Below are 10,051 nucleotides of genomic sequence, written 5' to 3' on the forward strand. Positions count from 1 at the left end.
GGGCTGGACCGTTCTCTTTTCTCTTCTTGCCCTGGGCAGGGTTTGGCCTCCTGGAGCCCCCGTCGCTCCCGAGGGCCACCTGCCTCGCAACCCTCCACCCCCTCCCCCAAACTCCCCCGTTAACCAGTTAACCCACGGCGTGTGTAAGGTCCCAAGGGCTTAGCCCTCCCGGGGCAGTGCACTCAGGAGGTGACGCGTGCTACCCGCACAGCAGCCTCGCCAACCTGCTGGCTTTGCTCAGCGCAGGCGCTGTCCCGTTTGCCCTGGGAGAAAGTAAACCACTAGCTGATAGGCAAAGGAAAACACCAAGGGGAAAAGCCACTCTGTCAGGAAAGCTCCAGCCCATCATTTCCCCAAATAAACGGAAAGCTCCTGGAGTAGCCGAGGGGAGACTGCGGGGATGTGCCATGCCAGACCTCAAAGGCCCGCAGACATCTTACCGTGCAAGCACCCCTGCCTTTCCCCTCCGCAGCTCAGCCAGACCACCTCCCAGGCCAGGGAACGCACCGCCGAAAGAGGAAGCTGCTGCCATTTCCAGACAGCAGTTCTCAAGGTTAAAAAGTTCTTCCTTGTGTTGAGCCCAAAGCTCTCCTTGTGGCTTCCACCCATGCATCTTGTTTCTGGGCTCCCAGTCACCCAGGCCAAGGCCACTGCCGTTCCCCCATGCCACATTTGAGCTCAGCGTCTGAAGGAACAATGAGGGTTCCTCCCGCCCTCCTTAGAAAGAGGTTCTCCCTCAGCCCCAGCCAGACCCAGGGACAGCTGGTGATGCTCTCCATACGTACCGTTTGCAGGAGGGCAAACCAAAGTTATTCTTTAACCTAACCCTACTCTGTGCACTTTTTAACGGATTTTAAGTAATCTCTGTACCCAACGTGGGACTTGAACTTACAACCCAGAGATCCGAAATCAAGTGGTCTACTGACTAAGCCAGCCAGGCGCCCTGGCCTTGTGCATTTTTTGCTGATAGGTGTGTAATCCCCAGAGCATAGTACTGACACTTAGGGACTTGTTAGGAATGCCAGTTCTCGGCCCTAGCCTAGACGTACTGAGTCAGAGACTCAGGGAATGTAGCCCAGCCATCTGGTTCTGGTGTCTGGAGCCACAGTGCCAGGCCACTACTTATTACTGGCTGCCCAGAATTACCTGAATGCTTAAAAAAAAAAAAACCTGATGTCCAGTACCCCAGACAAATTAAATCAACAACCATGGAGTGATTTATTTATTTATTTTTAAAGGTTTTATTTATTTATTTGACAGAGAGATCACAAGTAGGCAGAGAGAGAGGAGGAAGCAGGCTCCCCACGGAGCAGAGAGCCCCATGTGGGGCTCAATCCCAGGACCCCGAGATCATGACCTGAGCCGAAGGCAGCGGCTCAATCCACTGAGCCACCCAGGCGCCCCTGGAGTGATTTATTTTAAAGCTCCTCAAGTAATTTAAATTTGCAGTCAAGTTTGAGGACCAGCACACTGGGAAGTCTGGTAGGTGTTTCATATTCGCTCAATTAATCTTACCCAATAATGGCCACTTGATAGATGATGAAATGACAATTCAGAAAGGTTAAGTAACTGGCAGGATTACAGAGCTAGTAAGGTGTGAAGCCAGAAACAGGCCCTCAGGCTGCCTGATTCCAGAACCTTTGTTCTACTCTCCCCAGCCCTGCTGCTCCAAGTGGGCTTGTGGTCCCCGCCCGATCAGCATCACCTGGGGCCCTACTCCAGACCCACGGACTCTGAAACTGTGAGAATTTTAACAAGCCCTCTGGATGATTCTGGTACATGTCAAGTTTGAGAAGCACAGTTCTACAACCTTGCTACTCAAAATCTGTGCTAGGTACCGGCAGCATTTGTATCATCTGGAGCTTGATAGAAACACAGAATTGCAGGGTCTACCCTAGATCTACTGGACTAGAATTTTTTTTTTTTAAGATTTTATTTATTCATTTGACAGATCACAAGCAGGCAGAGAGGCAGGCAGAGAGAGGGGAGGAAGCAGGCTCCCTGCTAAGCAGAGAGCCCAATGTGGGGCTTGATCCCAGGACCCTGGGATCATGACCTGAGCTGAAGGCAGAGGCTTTAACCCACTGAGCCACCCAGGCGCCCCTGGACTAGAATTTTAATAAACTCTTCAGGAGACTTGGATGCACACTTAAGTGGGAGAAACACCGCTCTAGAACACTGGGTCTCAAACTTGCTGTACATGGGAGTTATTTTTCCTTTCTTTCTCCCTCTCTCTTTCTCTTTCATTCATTCTCTCTCTCTCTCTCCACCCAACATGGACCTCGAACCCATGACTCTGAGATAAAGAAATACACGCTCCTTCGATTCACCCGGTCAGTTGCCTCATATTGGAATTATTTCTGAAATTTTGGGTCTCATTCTCGAAAGACTCTGTTTTCATTGGTTTGGGATTTAGGTTGTACATCTGGGAACTGGACTGCAGAGGCTCCTCGGGTGGTTCTAACACGCAACGGAGTTTGAGAACCAGTCACCGTTTTGCCTTTCGGTGTAGCTGACTGAAGAGGGGAGGTGGGGAGAAAAGACAAAGAGAGCTCCCCAGATCTGACAGCAGATGAAGCCTCTGCTCCACGATGAGTCCCTCTGTGTTGAACAGTGTCTTCCTAGGACTTAGGAAGGAGTTGGGCTGGGCCGGACAACCCCCTTATCCATGTGCCCTCACATGCCAGCCTCATCTGCAAATGTTGGGCTCCTGGTATCCACGAGGTAATACATGGGAGATCTGCCTCCTGCAAAAGTGCTGAGCTGGGCTCTCTGGAGTTCTGGCCCAGCCCGTGCCCCTCCCGCTTTGTGCGCTTTGGTGTCTCCAGGCTCAGCCCAGCTTGTGAGGAGATCATGGGTCTGGAGAATGGTGTCCCCAGAACTGGCCTGGTTATTACCATGCTGGGGACTCAAACTTCCCTCTGTTCTCTTTAGGCATCTGGTAGGGGGTTGAGGCTGGAGGAAAGATGGAGAATTTTGTTTGCAGAAGGCAAAAGGAGGCGAGGCATGGGATGATGAAGATGATAGCTGCTTATTGAGTGCTTACTGTATGCAAATTTTCTGGGTTGCTTTATATACATTATTTTACCTAATCCCCCCAACTATTGTATGAAATCAGTATTATCACTCCCATTTCTCAGATGAGGAAACTGAGGTACAGAGATGCTAAGGTCCTTACTCAACATGACCCTTGGTTAGTGGTAGTACTTACTACCCAGGGAGCTGAACTCCCAAGTTGGTACCTAAACACTAAGCTATATAATGGGGTGGGGAACAGGTGATAAGACCTAGAACCTCTCCATAGATGCAATCTGTTGGGCACAAAAAGGTCTCCCTGATTAAAAACATCTCCATAGTGATGTGTGATCCAACAGTGTGCCTGGAACTCACGTATTAGCATTCTTTATTTGGTTTAAAAAACAGTCTCTGAGCATTTCCATTAAATGAAAAATATGCTGTTTAGAGAGAAGCACATGAACTCTTTTGCCCATTATCACAGCACAGATTAATTTGTTGGATTAGCTGGCTAGGCCAGCTGGAGGAAGATTTAGAAATTTCTGGAGATGGGCGGGGGCCTGGCGCAGGTTGAAGAGGGCTATGTAAATCTACTGCCACCTGGTGGTCTCTCTCAGAATTGGCCACTGAGAGGCCAACCTCATTCTCCCCACAAGGAAGTGAGCACCTGTTAGGCCAGAGGCCAAAAAAAAGGGAATTTACTCTATTTGCATGGTTATATGTTTTGCAAATTTTGCAAAACAAGGATATTTTTGTACTTGTTTTTCCTTAAAAGAGTCTCGAAGATTACATAAGCTTTACACCCACCAAACCAGCAGCTACCCTAATTTCTAGAGATTAAAGAGTCACAATTCTGTATCAGGTCAAGAGGATTATTCCAGGGACTCTGGAGTGAGGGGCTGCAAAGCTCAGCACAAACTCAGCTGGCTATGTCCTTGCTACTCAAAGTGTGCTCTGGGGACCCAGTGACCGAATGTCCTGGTTTCCAGGTCCAAGTGTTTCTCAGATGTGTGAATCTCAGTGCTAAAACTGGGAGAGTCCTGGGCAAACTTGGGCCAGTCGGTTGCCCTGCCTACAGATAAGCAGTGTCGGCATCAACTTGGGCGATTGTTTGAAATTCAGAGTTTGGATTCTCGCCCCAGATCTCCCGAGTCAGGACCTGCATTTTCCAAGATTTTGGGAGGTTCGGATGCACGTTAAGGATGCAGTTGCTTTGCCTTCCACAAGAAAAGAGGGGCCCGTATCAGCCTGAAAAATCTGCCTTCAAGGGTTGCATCTTCTGCTGGGAAAGCTCCAGAGTGATTCCAATTGCCTTTTAATTCTAATAATAAGAGGCCAGATTGTTGCTTCAGGCCCAGCTGGCTCCTGTTTCCTTGGCTACAAAAGGAGCCACGGTGATACAGGGGTGGGTAGAGGCATAAAGTGTTTCTCTTTCCTCTCCTTGAACTGGATTCTTGTTGGGGGCAAGACTGTTTGCTGAAGAAATGAATGGGCAGCTGTGTGAATATGCTTTGCAAATTGTTAGGTGCGATTTAATAAATTGTGATCCATTGCTCTTAAATGTGGAATGCTCAGAAACCATCATCATCACTCTTATTTATTGGGCCTATACACTAGGCACTGTTTTAATAACTCCGAAGGTACTGACCCACTGACTTGTCACAACAAGGCTATATGGTGCGTGCTACGATAATGCCCATTTTGCAGATAACAAAGCCGAGGCCCAGAGGTTTGTAAAAATGGATCTGTCAGTGAGGCACACAGGATAGCCAGAACTAGAGATGACCAGGTTCATGGTTGGGTGGAGGATTATTTCCATTATTTGAGGAAGGCCTCCAGGAAGGAGGGTTGGATGGTGCCATCCTCATTTGTCCTAACTTGGCTTTAGTCATCCATGTTTTTTTTTAGGAAACTCTGAGAGTCAGCTCCGGGCCAAGCCCAGGCTGGGTATGGGGAGGCAGAGATAGGAAAGACCCCGTCCCTGCCCTCAAAGAGGCCCAGATAGCGGGGCGCCTGGGTGGCTCAGTGGGTTAAAGCCTCTGCCTTTGGCTCAGGTCATGATCCCAGGGTCCTGGGATCGAGCCCCACATCGGGCTCTCTGCTTGGCGGGGAGCCTGCTTCCCCTTTTCTCTCTGCCTGCCTCTCTGCCTACTTGTGATCTCTGTCTGTCAAATAAATAAAATCTTTAAAAAAAAAAAAAAAGGCCCAGATAGAGACGCAGACAAGTAAGTAGAGTCACAACACCACATTTTGAGAGGGATAAGGTTAGGGAGGGAGGGAGCAGAGTCTGGCAGAGGGTGTGCTGGGGGCTCAACTACTCTCCTGATGGACTTGAAAGGAAGGGGAGGTATGGGCCTCAGAGGAGTGTGGTGGACCAGGAGAGGGAGCACACAACAGCCTGGGGGGGGGGGGATGGCACTCTAGCCTTCTCCTTGTCTTTCATCCTCCTGGTCCATATACTATTGTTTTCCTCCTTTTCGAAGGCAAGCAGCTAATTTCTCCCTGACCCTGGTTTTCTGCCAAAGGTGAGTAGCAGGGGAATCTGGGTGGCTCAGTAGTTGAGCGACTGCCTTCAGCTCAGGTCATGATCCTGGATCTAGTCCCTCATGGGGCTCCCTGCTCAGCAAGGGGTCTGCTTCTCCCCCTGACCCTCCCCCTTCTCATGCTCTCTTTCTCTCTAATAAATAAGATCTTTAAAAAAAAAAAAGTTGAGTAGCAGTATTAATGATTTCATCAATATGCTGGGACTTTTACTTACCAAGGCTGTCCTGCTATTGGGATGCTTTTTTTCTTTTTGTCTGACATACTCCCAGGCACTATATAAATAAGGGTACTCTTCATAAAGATGTGGGCAGAGTGTAGGGAAGCCAGAAAGGATGGCCTAGAGCATTTGGCTTGTGACAGAGGGACACAGTTTGCTGAGTCTAGGTCTGAAGGGGCAAGGCAGCTTTATCTGCAAAATGGGCATAATCGTAGCACCCACCATATAGCCTTGTTGTGACGAGTCAGTGGGTCAGTACCTTCGGAGTTATTAAAACAGTGCCTAGTGTATAGGCCCAATAAATAAGAGTGATGATGATGGTTTCTGAGGAACCTGGGGAGAGAGCTCTGTATGAAGAGGCCGCCCTGTGAGAAGTCCCCTGGACTGTTGGTGGGAATGCAAGCTGGTTCAGCCACTCCAGAAAACAGTACGGAGGGTCCTTAAGAAGATGAAGGTAGAGCTACCCTAAGACCCAGCGATTGCACTACTGGGTATTTACCCTAAAGATGCAAAAACACTGATTCAAAGGGGCACGTGCACCCCAATGTTTATAGCAACACTACGGACAATAGCCAAATTATGGAAAGAACCCAAATGTCCATCGACTGGTGGTGAATAGATAAAGAAGATGTGGTGGCGCCTGGGTGACTCAGTGGGTTGAGCCTCTGCCTTCGGCTCAGGTCATGATCTCAGGGTCCTGGGATGGAGCCTTCCGTGGGGCTCCCTTCTCAGCAGGGAGTCTGCTTCTCCTTCTCCCTCTACCCCTCCCCCTGCTTGTGCTCTTTCAAACAAATAAAATCTTTAAAAAAAGATGTGGTGTAAACACACACACGGAATATTACTCGGTCTTCAGAAAGAATGAAATCTTGCCATTTGCAACAACACAGATGGCACTAGAGTGGGATGAGGTCCATAGAAGTCAGCCTCGTGAGGAACAGAGCAGGGTTAAGTCGGTGTGGATCTGGCTGGGCAGACGGGAGCTCTTCAGAGTAAGTACTTAGCAATGTAATGGGGCTGGACAGCATCCCCTCCAAAATTCCTACGTTGAAATCCCAACCGCCCAGTATCTGAGTGTGACTGCATTTGGAGATCATCTTTAAAGAGGTATTGAAGTTAAAATGAGGCCATTAGGTCTGGCCCAGATCCAATATGACCAGTGTCACAAGAAGAGGACACACGACAGAGGGAAGACCATGTGAGGATTCAGGGCAGCCGTCTGCAAGCCAAGGAGAGAGGCCACAGCAGCAACCAGCCTTGCCAAGTTAATCTTGGACTTCCGGCCTCCAGAACTGCGAGAAAATACTTTCTGGTGTTGAGGCCACCCAGTCTGTGATCCCTTGTTACGGCTGCCCTAGCCGACAACTACAATATGAAAATGCTTCAGTCCTAGGGGGCAGTCGGCGGGTGACAGATCACAAGCGCAGCAGTGATGCGGTAACTGCCATCAGACTTGTCATGTAGGGGCACCTGGGTGGCTCAGTGGGTTAAGCCGCTGCCTTCGGCTCAGGTCATGATCTCAGGGTCCTGGGATCGAGCCCCGCGTCGGGCTCTCTGCTCAGCAGGGAGCCTGCTTCCCCCCTCCTTTCTCTCTGCCTGCCTCTCTGTCTACTTGTGATCTCTCTCTCTGTCAAATAAATAAAAAAAATCTTTAAAAAAACAAAACAAAACAAAAAAAAAACAAAAAACAGACTTGTCATGTACCAGCACTAAGTGCCCGGTGCTACGAATCGGGCTGTCCACAAACGGCGGCTTCTACTCCTGCTGCAAGGCACGCAGACGGTTAAGACTGTTTAGTGGGCACATCTACAGGGGTCCAGCAGTGCAGTAGAAGGAATACGGCCTTTTGGAGAGTTTACAAGTTCTCTTTCCTTCTGTGTAAGATTGCCAGGACACTACCTATGGCAGCAGGGTCGAACAGTTTAACAAGATGATCCAGATTTCTGGTGCAGCATGTGGCACAAGTACATCAGCCCCTTGCAGCCTTGAGAGGTCCTGGTGAGAAGACAGAAGCCTCTAACGTGCAGTTTGCCTGCCCTCAGCTGCCTGACAGCTTCTTCCCTTTCATGAATGAACACTCCCTAGGGCGCACACTTCCTGCTGCAGGCTGGGGGTTCCCCATTCATCTTGCTTCCACATCCTCATGGTCCTCCTATCTACTCACCAGCATTCCCCTGTCTCAGGCACAGAGGCATTAAATAGGATGCTGGAGGGGAACCTTTCAAGGCTCAGAAGAGGAGGGAACTTTCCTAAGAAGATCTAGAGGAAAAATTCCCACTTTGCAATCCCTCCCCTATTGAGGGTTTGCATTCTTAGCTCTCCTCCCTCATCGTGGAATAGACCCTTCTACTTCTTTACCAGCGGGTCACTGCAGTGGCCTAGGGAGCCAGGCCCGAGTGGGAGAGGGGAAGTGTGTCTGTGGTCCCCCCCCTCACCCCCCAGCAGCTAGCTCTGACTTGGACAGAATTAGAAACTTGTTATGAGGCTGGGAAGACTATATTTAGCTGGGAGCATGTTTGTTCTCCGGAGAGCAGAGTCCTCCAGACCTTCCTAGGACCTGGAGATTGGAATCTCTACACTTGGCCCAGCAGCCAGAACTGGGTTCTTTCTTCCCTTTGTCACAGGGCCCTGTGGTAACAGTGAAACCGCCCTTAGTGTAGCCCTGGACCTCAGATCACTCTGGCCCTTGCCCCTGGGGCCAGCTTTGTCCCGTCTCCATAGGTCTACCCATCTCCAGCTTGAGGCATAGCTAAGGAGGGTTGTGGGTTCTAGAGAGGGTCCAGGCTGTGCTGGAAGCCTGGCTCTGTCACTCAGGTATCTGATAAGTTACTTCACCCCCTGTGGCCTCACTTTCTCATCTATAATAAGGCTAATAATAGCTACCTTCTGAGTAGGTGTGTGGATTCTAAGATAACACAAACAGTAACTGCTTCTCACACATTACATCCCTCCTCCTTACCAGCCTCCCATAGAGTGGGAGGGTTCTGGGATGACTTGCTGCTGCTCTTTCTGACTTACAAAGATAATGCGTGCCCAGAAGCTATTTTGTGTGTCTGTGATTCAAAACATTGCATTGGATTAAAAAACTCAAATACAAATTAAAAACTCTTCACAGGTCAAACTCTGAGGGATATATAAAGAAAAAATATTCTTTTCTTGCAGTCTCACTGGAGATAACCAATGTTCACAGTCTTGTGTGCCTTCCATATGGTTTCTATCTCCATACAAACACAAACACAAACACATATAAAGGTGTTTTCTTTATTCTTTGAACAGGTTAGGATCCCACTAAAATGTTTCTCTGCAACGTCCTTTTTCATTTTAGAAGTCATGGGCGTGCATCTAGGTAAATGCATAGGTACATAACTTGTTCATTGTAATAGCTGCATAGGATTGCGTAGGATACATAAACCATAACTTTCCATTTGATTTTCTTCCCCGCTGCAATACTGCAATGAGCATTCTTGCGCCATTGTCCTCAGGACGTTGGGCTTTGAGTTCACTGGGGTACTCTACCCTTAGTATGATTACTCGACCAAAAGGTCACCCTGAGAGGTTACTGTCCCCAGATTTTTGAGTCTCCGTCTCGGAATTTTGTCCTGTTCACTTTCGCTTTTCCAGCTCCAAGAGAGCGAGCTCGCGACGCCTCCCGCGGAGAAAACACTAGCTGCCCCACAGCATCCCGAGGGCAGCGGATGCTGGAGGCACTCCGGGGTCAACGGACTCCCGGGGCGCGCCGCACAGCAGGGCGCGGAGGACGAAGCATCGGGCCCTAGTGTGACCTTGGGCGGGTGCCTACCCGTCCCCGGCCTCGGTTTCCTTCTGCGGAGTCTGTGGCTCCAAACAAGGTAAGGCGCAGTCCGGGCCTTGCCCCGGTGTGACCTCTCATCTCTGTCTTTACATGCGTCCTGGCCTAGCTGGCTCCCCGAACGTAGGCTGCGCCTCCCTCCTTCCTCCCCATCATCTTCCCTCCGCGCCGCCCCACCTTCTTGACTGGAGTAGGCTCCGCAAGGCCAGAAAGGGCAAAGAATCCGCCTGCATGTTTCCTTCTTCTAGATCGGTCATTTATTGCTTCTGCCCGGCTCTGGCCTGCTCCCTCCCTTTCGGCTCGGCTATCGAGTGCTCCCGTCTGAACCTGGCCGCGGCCAAAGGCCGCGCAGTTCGGCCCATCCTTTGCTTCTGCCTGGCTTGGCTCTACGGCTGCGGTGGCGGAGTGATGGCCGCGATCCTCGTCTCGGCCAGCAGCCTCCGCCCATTTCGCCTGCCGCTGGCACTTCC

The sequence above is a fragment of the Meles meles genome, chromosome 18 (assembly GCF_922984935.1).
Source record: "Meles meles chromosome 18, mMelMel3.1 paternal haplotype, whole genome shotgun sequence".
In the NCBI taxonomy this organism is placed as follows: domain Eukaryota; kingdom Metazoa; phylum Chordata; class Mammalia; order Carnivora; family Mustelidae; genus Meles; species Meles meles.